The sequence below is a fragment of the Parambassis ranga genome, unplaced genomic scaffold, assembly GCF_900634625.1.
Source record: "Parambassis ranga unplaced genomic scaffold, fParRan2.1 scaffold_22_arrow_ctg1, whole genome shotgun sequence".
Taxonomy (NCBI): Eukaryota; Metazoa; Chordata; class Actinopteri; family Ambassidae; genus Parambassis; species Parambassis ranga.
In genome coordinates, this window is record NW_021144778.1 from 71,797 (window position 1) to 80,720 (window position 8,924).

Here is an 8,924-nt window from a genome sequence, read left to right on the forward strand (position 1 = left end):
TTACGATTAATGAATTCCTCGATAATTTGCATCCCTATTCTGACCTGGAAGATTGAGAAGATCGGACCAGTTGTATTTTGGAATATCTGAATGCTTTTTTGTGGAATACTTGATGCGGCCCAGCCTCACCCAGCCTCGACCCCCATCGCCCCCCGGGTAAGTTGAGTTTGAGACCCCTGCTGTAGATCTTTGTTTAAAAAAAAAAAAAAGACCATATGTCCCTTTTTTTGGGCCTCGTTGGCGCAGTAGGCAGCGCGTCAGTCTCATAATCTGAAGGTCGTGAGTTCAACCCTCACACGGGGCACAACTTTTAGAGACAGCATTGAATAAAGAGTACACACACTCACCATTTACAGGTACATAATATTACATAGTAGCATCAACAAGCTAATTTACAGAGGAAATGACCATAAAAGCAGGTGTCTGTCAGTGCTTACTATACAATCCGGTGGTTGCCTACCCATTGTGCATGTGTGGAACACAGACCTTAAGGGGCCCCACACTGAACAGACTGTGTGACAGAGGCTGGGGATCAATGCCACCATTGTGAACACAATACCAGGAAGTTTAAGGCCTTTTTTTCATATACAGTGCCCATGTTAGTGCCAATATGTCTCGTATACGTGCTGGCTACTACTCTTTTTAACCTATGAGACTGACGCGCTGCCTACTGCGGCTGTGGTTGCTCAGAAACAAGTGAAATATGGTCCTTTTTTTAACAAAGACATCTACATTGCAGTATGTTAGTGAGAATATCTCTCATATGCGCGCTGACTACTGCACCAACAAAAATTATTAATTTAACCTTTAGGAGTATGTACACACCTTAAAACTGCTGTGAAAATATGATATGTTAATACGTAGAGAAGATTGAAGCAAGGCGTCTGGACTTGTAGAGTTTTCTTGAAGACGTTTCGCTGCTCATCCAAGCAGCTTCATCAGTTCTAACTGTTTGGTGGGGAAACATGGTTTATATGTGGTTGCAGACCTCAGTGGGTGGGTCTGGGTAAAACTCACAAACAATAGCACTAAATGTTTCCATGGCTGCCTGGGCCAGGTGTGTCTAACGACTGGCTAACGACTGTGAGACTGCCGAAGGGGGGCTGGTTGACAGCCCTTTGTTCTTGCTGTGAGTATGTGCAAACTTCCTGGAATGGATGGAATCACTGTATTGTATGTGGTAGAAAGATGATGTCTGAGGCCACCACCTCTGTTAAGGGAAGGTTTTTCCAGCTTAACATAGATGCTTCCTTGACTCCTCTTTCATACCACCTTTCCTCCCTGTCTAAAATGTGGACATTGTTGTCCTCAAAGGAGTGTCCTTTGAAGATCCTGCAGAGTTTCTCTGATACTCCTGACACATATGGAATGGAGATGTTCTTTCTCCGCCGGTTGTTGTGCTTCTTCTTGTTGTTGGGGGGTCTTGTTTTAGTGGCTTTGATGAGTGCCCACTTCGGGTAGCCACAGGTTTGCAGGGCCTTCCTGATGTGGTGTTGCTCCTTCTTCTTCCCCTCTGAGCTGGTTAGTACAGTTTGTGCTCTGTGCTGCAGGGTCCTGATGACTCCCAGTTTGTGTTCCAGTGGGTGGTGTGAATCAAACAACAGGTACTGGTCCGTGTGTGTGGGTTTCCTGCACACTTCCATGTTGAGGCTCCTGTCCTCAATATGTACTGTGCAGTCCAAGAAGGCCAGATTGTTCTCCCTGATGTCCTCCCGAGTGAACTTGATGTTGTTGTCCACTGCGTTGATGTGTTCTGTGAACCGTTGCACTTCATTGGTCACCCAGGTGTCATCCACATATCTAAACCAGTGGGTGGGGGTGGTTCCAGAAAAGGAACTCAAGGCTCTTCTCTCCACTTCTTCCATGTAGAGGTTGGCCACAATAGGAGACACAGATGATCCCATCGCACAGCCGTGCTTCTGTCTGTAAAAGTTCCCATTGTACTGGAAATAAGTGGCGGTCAGGCAGAGGTCCAGCAGGTCACAGATGTGGTCTGGCGTGAGGTTGGTTCTTTCCTTGAGTGTGCTGTCTTGTGTGAGGCATGTCCTTACCATCTCTGTGGCTTCTGATGTAGGGATGCAGGTGAACAGGGAGGTGACATCAAATGAGGCCATAGTGTCGTCTGGGTCCATTCGGATCTTCTCCACCTTGTTCACAAAGTCCTACCAGTGGTGTCAGGAGTTCAGCCAAGTGCTTAGCCATGTTGTATGTGACTGAGTTTGTGCTGCTGACGATGGGTCTGAGGGGGACTCCTTCCTTGTGAATCTTGGGGAGTCCATACAGGCATGGAGTGGCTTCCCCAGGAAGCATACAATGCAGTGATTCCATCCATTCCCAGGAAGTTTGCACATACTCACAGCAAGAACAAAGGGCTGTCAACCAGCCCCCCTCCGGCAGTTTCATAGTCGTTAGCCAGTCGTTAGACACACCTGCCAGATCATCACAGGTAATTATGGAAACATTTAGTGCTATTGTTTCTAAGTTTGACCCAGACCCACCCACTGAGGTCTGCAACCACATATAAACCATGTTTCCCACCAAACAGTTAGAACTGATGAAGCTGCTTGGATGAGCAGCGAAACGTCTTCAAGAAAACTCTACAAGTCCAGACGCCTTGCCTCAAAGTCTATATTCTATTCTATTCTATTCTATTCTATTCTATTCTATTCTATTCTGTTCTATTCTATTCTATTCTATTCTATTCTAGTATGGTCAAGATGTAAAGTGGTCATACTGCCACAAAGTCTTAAGCTGCATTCCAGGATAATGAAAATCTTGTCTGATTTTTTTCAGGTCTTTATGAACACACAAATCCAATCCACATTCCTGACTTTCAAATCAAGCACAGATGACCTGTGTTTGAGTCAACTATGAACGCTCGGCTGTGCTCGGGCATTTCTTTCTCAGCCCACCCTTCGATAGCTCAGTTGGTAGAGCGGAGGGCTGTAGTGAGACAATAAAACTGAAATCCTTAGGTCGCTGGTTCAAATCCGGCTCGAAGGAGTGACTTTTAACCCTCGAGAGTTTCATCATAATGTCACATCATTTTTTCACTGGTTTTTTGGCTAAAGGGCCGATGTGACATATATGTCACAATGATTTTTATCTGATTTGATTTTTTATCTGAAGTGCATTTGTTCAATACATGTGTTTACAACACGTTTATGTAATAAAGGATGTGTTATGTAGTCATTAGAATCCTTGACTGGTCAAATCTTACCTTTAGCAAGTCGATAGAGCCTTTTTAAAATTTGCTAGCTCTGCATCTGTAAACACAAAATCACCTACAAACAAACCAGCCTGTTTGACCCCAATGGTACAGCAAATCACTCATTAAGGAATATGACATGCAGTTTTTATTTAGTAAACAATGTTTAGCTTTTAATCTTAGTGAAACTGAGGGGAAATCGCTGCATATCAGTTTACGATTAATGAATTCCTCGATAATTTGCATCCCTATTCTGACCTGGAAGATTGAGAAGATCGGACCAGTTGTATTTTGGAATATCTGAATGCTTTTTTGTGGAATACTTGATGCGGCCCAGCCTCACCCAGCCTCGACCCCCATCGCCCCCCGGGTAAGTTGAGTTTGAGACCCCTGCTGTAGATCTTTGTTTAAAAAAAAAAAAAAGACCATATGTCCCTTTTTTTGGGCCTCGTTGGCGCCTCCGGCCGCCCGTGTGTCGAGCAAGCCGCCTCCTCCTACAGCCAATCGCGAGGCCGAGTGCTACCACGAATCTACCACGAATTGACCAATGACGGAGCCGCCCTCTACCACGATTCGCCAGCTCCCGCCTACCTCCGCCGACGGCCAACCACGAGGCCGAGTGCTACCACGAATTGACCACGAATTGACCAATGACAGAGCTGCCCTCTACCACGATTCGCCAGCCCCCGCCCCTGGCAACGAGCCGGCCAATCACAGCTCGGACCACTGCTTGAGGCGGATGTGGCCCGGTCACGACGCTGTTGCTATGGCTTCGTCATTGCCTTTTACCGAGCTACGTCGCCGTGGACGGCTATCAGGATAATTTACCCCAGTAACCGTCTGCAAGATTAATTTCTACCGGAGATTCCGACGTGTCGCGGAGATTCCGACGTGTCGGTGAGTGAGTGTCGTTGTGTACATGCTGGTATGTGATTGTAAAGCGCTACGTTTGTGTAGCAATGTATGTATGAACGTACCTAGCCGGTGCTCTACTGGCTAGGATAAATTCACAGTTACCGACGGCTCAGATGGAATAATTGATCATAGACTGGCCTCTGTGTTGTTTACACCTATAAAGCATTTGACTGGGAGAACGCTACATTTAGTGTGTTTTAGCAAACATTTCCATTTACAGCGTTAGCTTCGGCTAATCAGCTACAGACAAGCCTCTTGTTATTGTTAGCTTTAGTTAGCTCTCTCTTTGTCTTCAGTTAGCGTAACTTTCAATGGACTTTTATTACTGCAGTGTAGTATTACTGTGTCATAGCATCACTGTATTGGTTTTCAATATCCTATGATCATGTAGTTGTTATAATTAAATTATTGTTTTGTGTTAAAGTGAGGAACTCTCTCTTAGTGTTCTGATAAACATTATGCTTCTCCTCCTTGTTCTTCTATTGTTGTTCTTTTAGGACTAGTTACTGACAGACATGGATCCTGAAGCTGGTGGACTACACACCACCAAGGAAATACACTGGTACAGTTTCCTAATGTCTGGAAAAACTCATTTGTATTTAGGTTTAGTGCATATATTAGTACATGACATATGATTTGATGTGTTTGTGTGTATGATTTTCAGGAGAGCTTATGGGGTGGAGTATCTATATGACCAGACAGGCTACGCTTTGCTGGAGCCAGAGGAGTTTGAGGACGGCACTGTCCCCTTGCTGGATGCTCCTCCACTCACTGGTACATCTGCCACAGCACCTCCACTCACTGCAGGCTTTATAATTGTGAATTATAAGACAGCTACTGTAATATCTGGTCATTATTTTTCAAACTAGCATGTACACTTATCTTTTACTGCTATATTTCACACTGCCTTAATTTTCCAGGTGTTTCATCGGGTCCCAAGGGCAGCCAGACCTGTTCGACTCCATTCAAGAAAACTCTAAGTCCTTGCCTTGCTTCAATCATCTCTATGATTATGACCTGGATGACTGAGACTCTTCATCAGCATACACCAGTGTGTTGTCAACAAAGCCTGTGTGATGGCTGAGACCACCATCCAGCTGCCTGAGGTGAACACAGCAATGCTGGCATGACGGTGAGTAAATCATGAAGTATGTGAACCATGTCAGCTGTATTTGTGGAATATATTGCTTCTGTAAAACTTTTGTTGTTGTTGTTTTTTTCAGGTACAACAAGCAGAGTCGGGCTCGGGAGACCGAGGTGCTTCAGCAAGCCATTGAGTCTCCAAAGCCATCCACACCTCAGAGAGAAGCTCTCTTGACCATGGCTGCAGGGGACAACCTGCACAGCTTTACCGTGCCAGCCAATACAGCAGAATGGCCAGGTTTAAAAGGCAGCTGGTGTTTGGGGGAGACAGACCCCCATCTCTTCTCTGAATCTTGAGGCCAGCCTGGCATCTGCTTCAGTGCAGCATCCTGCCACCAGCGCAGCATCTTTGCTGCAGTGTATATCAGTGTGTATATAGTGTAAACAAACACATTCTTTTGGTATCAGTTTCCCCCTCTGTGTAATTCAGTTAATAATAATAATGTTCAGGTAGTTGGGCATGTACAGCTTCATAGAATGATAGTAGATTGAACAACAGGTCTGCCAGACAGTATTGTTTGACCTCTGGAATGTGTGGATTCTTAAAACTGTGAATCTGCCTTTATCACAATTAAATGAGGCTATAAACATTACAAAAGCTTTTGTTTGGTTTTTACAGGATTTGTAAATACAGTCTGATTTCAGTGTTTGTAAATACCATTTAATTTCACAAAATACTTTGATAAAAAATGATGTTTATCCAAATATGAATTTAGACTAATATTAAGAGGCTTTATGAGCAGTAAAGACTGCAAATAAACTCCTACTGGTCCTTTACATGTGCTCAATGTGAGCAATATTCCCCCCAAAAAGTTACTGAAATGGTAATAACAATAAGGTTTTTTTCCATTGTTCTTATATATTTGGGGTTGTGGGGGTTAATCAAGAGTCTGGAGCCATTGATGAGCCTTATATTGCAGACAAGGTCGGTATACAAAAAAGGATGTTAAGAAAAATGCAGATTAAAACATTACAGCTTGTTACTAAGGATACAATTATTGTATGCAATCCTGTTCCTCTCAAGCTCTTTCCATATTAGCTAAACAGCGAGCAGATTGCACTTATCCCATTCAATGCATGCATGTGCAATTGGACTATTACAGCAAATGACACGTGAAATTTGTCATATACAAACGGTGTGCATCACTCTCCTTTCGCTTTGTTTTTAATTATAACGTCACCTCGGTAAAATGTCATACAACGACCAATATGTTTCGCGTAATTTCAGTGCAAAATATTAACGCACCTAGCGGGATTCGAACCGGCGCTCTCGGCGCGATTTGTGGCGCGATTTGTGGCATCAACGTCGACACATGGGCGCTAGCCTTGGCGCAGTAGGCAGCACGTCAGTCTCATAATCTGAAGGTCGTGAGTTCAACCCTCACACGGGGCACAACTTTTAGAGACAGCATTGAATAAAGAGTACACACACTCACCATTTACAGGTACATAATATTACATAGTAGCATCAACAAGCTAATTTACAGAGGAAATGACCATAAAAGCAGGTGTCTGTCAGTGCTTACTATACAATCCGGTGGTTGCCTACCCATTGTGTCTGATTTTTTTCAGGTCTTTATGAACACACAAATCCAATCCTGACTTTCAAATCAAGCACAGATGACCCGTGTTTGAGTCAACTATGAACGCTCGGCTGTGCTCGGGCATTCCTTTCTCAGCCCACCCTTCGATAGCTCAGATGGTAGAGCGGAGGACTGTAGTGAGACAGTAAAACTGAAATCCTTAGGTCGCTGGTTCAAATCCGGCTCGAAGGAGTGACTTTTAACCCTCGAGAGTTTCATCATAATGTCACATCATTTTTCACCGATTTTTTGGCTAAAGGGCCGATGTGACATATATGTCACAATGATTTTTATCTGATTTGATTTTTTATCTGAAGTGCATTTGTTCAATACATGTGTTTACAACACCTTTATGTAATAAAGGATGTGTTATGTAGTCATTAGAATCCTTGACTGGTCAAATCTTACCTTTAGCAAGTCGATAGAGCCTTTTTAAAATTTGCTAGCTCTGCATCTGTAAACACAAAATCACCTACAAACAAACCAGCCTGTTTGACCCCAATGGTACAGCAAATCACTCATTAAGGAATATGACATGCAGTTTTTATTTAGTAAACAATGTTTAGCTTTTAATCTTAGTGAAACTGAGGGGAAATCGCTGCATATCAGTTTACGATTAATGAATTCCTCGATAATTTGCATCCCTATTCTGACCTGGAAGATTGAGAAGATCGGACCAGTTGTATTTTGGAATATCTGAATGCTTTTTTGTGGAATACTTGATGTGGCCCAGCCTCACCCAGCCTCGACCCCCATCGCCCCCCGGGTAAGTTGAGTTTGAGACCCCTGCTGTAGATCTTTGTTTAAAAAAAAAAAAAAAAGACCATATGTCCCAGTTTTTGGGCCTCGTTGGCGCAGTAGGCAGCGCGTCAGTCTCATAATCTGAAGGTCGTGAGTTCAACCCTCACACGGGGCACAACTTTTAGAGACAGCATTGAATAAAGAGTACACACACTCACCATTTACAGGTACATAATATTACATAGTAGCATCAACAAGCTAATTTACAGAGGAAATGACCATAAAAGCAGGTGTCTGTCAGTGCTTACTATACAATCCGGTGGTTGCCTACCCATTGTGCATGTGTGGAACACAGACCTTAAGGGGCCCCACACTGAACAGACTGTGTGACAGAGGCTGGGGATCAATGCCACCATTGTGAACACAATACCAGGAAGTTTAAGGCCTTTTTTTCATATACAGTGCCCATGTTAGTGCCAATATGTCTCGTATACGTGCTGGCTACTACTCTTTTCAGACTATGAGACTGACGCGCTGCCTACTGCGGCTGTGGTTGCTCAGAAACAAGTGAAATATGGTCCTTTTTTTAACAAAGACATCTACATTGCAGTATGTTAGTGAGAATATCTCTCATATGCGCGCTGACTACTGCACCAACAAAAATTATTAATTTAACCTTTAGGAGTATGTACACACCTTAAAACTGCTGTGAAAATATGACATGTTAATACGTAGAGAAGATTGAAGCAAGGCGTCTGGACTTGTAGAGTTTTCTTGAAGACGTTTCGCTGCTCATCAAAGCAGCTTCATCAGTTCTAACTGTTTGGTGGGGAAACATGGTTTATATGTGGTTGCAGACCTCAGTGGGTGGGTCTGGGTAAAACTCACAAACAATAGCACTAAATGTTTCCATGGCTGCCTGGGCTAGGTGTGTCTAACGACTGGCTAACGACTGTGAGACTGCCGGAGGGGGACTGGTTGACAGCCCTTTGTTCTTATTGTATGTGCAAACTTCCTGGGAATGGATGGAATCACTGCATTGTATGTGGTAGAAAGATGATGTCTGAGGCCACCACCTCTGTTAAGGGAAGGTTTTTCCAGCTTAACATAGATGCTTCCTTGACTCCTCTTTCAAACCACCTTTCCTCTCTGTCTAAAATGTGGACATTGTTGTCCTCAAAGGAAAGATTATGGAGTTTGCGCTGGTATTTCTTCAGTTTTTTACACTCCTTGCTTCACAAGTAACCGTGGACACACAGTGGAGGCCCTATTGTTTACACGGGGGATCAGCTGTTAGCCCTCAGGGACACAGCGGTGCTGCACAGCGAGAGACC

The 8,924-nt window shown here is 43.8% G+C and overlaps 2 non-coding genes across 2 annotated transcripts; both read left to right on the plus strand.

Annotated features, from left to right (window-relative positions):
• The first annotated feature begins 231 nt into the window (after positions 1–231).
• trnam-cau (transfer RNA methionine (anticodon CAU)) lies at positions 232–304 on the plus strand. Its single transcript has one exon. It is a non-coding gene; the product is annotated as a tRNA-Met (tRNA).
• Positions 305–7,692: 7,388 nt separating this feature from the next.
• On the plus strand, positions 7,693–7,765 carry trnam-cau (transfer RNA methionine (anticodon CAU)). The gene has a single exon. It is a non-coding gene; the product is annotated as a tRNA-Met (tRNA).
• The last annotated feature ends 1,159 nt before the right edge of the window (positions 7,766–8,924 follow it).